The following is an 829-nucleotide window of genomic DNA, read 5'->3' on the forward strand; positions in this document are numbered from 1 at the left end:
ATAACCCCGAGGCTGGAGCCTGCATCATTCTGCCCCCTCAACATAGACCCTGAGTCTTCACAGTTCAGGTAGACATTTGTCCCAGCAAGACCTCATTTGGGAAATTTTAAGCTGCAGAAAGTTAGAAGTAGCTCTTAAGCAAGGCTTACTTTGAATCCATTAGCTCCACAAAGCTAACTCAGTTGATAAATAAGTACTTGAAAAGCCACCACCTTTAGACTTAGCTGTAAAGGCTTCAAAGTATGATCAAATTTAAAATGAAAATGACGAAATAGTCATTGACAAAAAATTGTAAATGTGAGCAATCGACCAAACTATATAAGTTTTTTCCACTGTACACAGAAATTTAGAGAAATAAGAACAATAGCATTTTCAGGAACAATAAGGGTTCCTTGTTACAAATAGGCAACAATGGATATATGCCTGTATAAAGATTGTATCATTAAGTACTTAAATTTAGAGGATATTACATGCTTCAGCAGCAGGTCTACCCAAATTACAACAATACAGAGATTAACATAGCACTTGCACAAGGATGATATGAAAATTTGTGAAGTATTCCATATTTTTCATTCTTCTGATGCAAGAAATGAAAAAGAGTTATTAAAAAGTTGATTACAAAAATATAAGTGTAACAATACATGTAATTCATAGAATTAAAGGTTAGTTTGACATCAGTATATTAAATTTTCACCTTAGAAAGGCCTTTACATAGCATAACCTTTACAAAACTTGAAATTAGATAATATTGCCATTTTATCCCAAAGAAATAAAATATTAAAAGAAACTAAGAAAAAAAAGGAGTCTTAAAATTCTTCTATATGGAATG

The 829-nt window shown here is 32.0% G+C and overlaps 1 pseudogene; it reads left to right on the forward strand.

Moving 5' to 3' along the window:
- The first annotated feature begins 470 nt into the window (after window positions 1-470).
- On the forward strand, window positions 471-570 carry LOC138835906 (U6 spliceosomal RNA; annotated as a pseudogene).
- The last annotated feature ends 259 nt before the right edge of the window (window positions 571-829 follow it).

This window comes from Dipodomys merriami, unplaced genomic scaffold (assembly GCF_024711535.1).
Source record: "Dipodomys merriami isolate MVZ:Mamm:240054 unplaced genomic scaffold, mDipMer1.0.p SCAF_240, whole genome shotgun sequence".
Classification (NCBI taxonomy): domain Eukaryota; kingdom Metazoa; phylum Chordata; class Mammalia; order Rodentia; family Heteromyidae; genus Dipodomys; species Dipodomys merriami.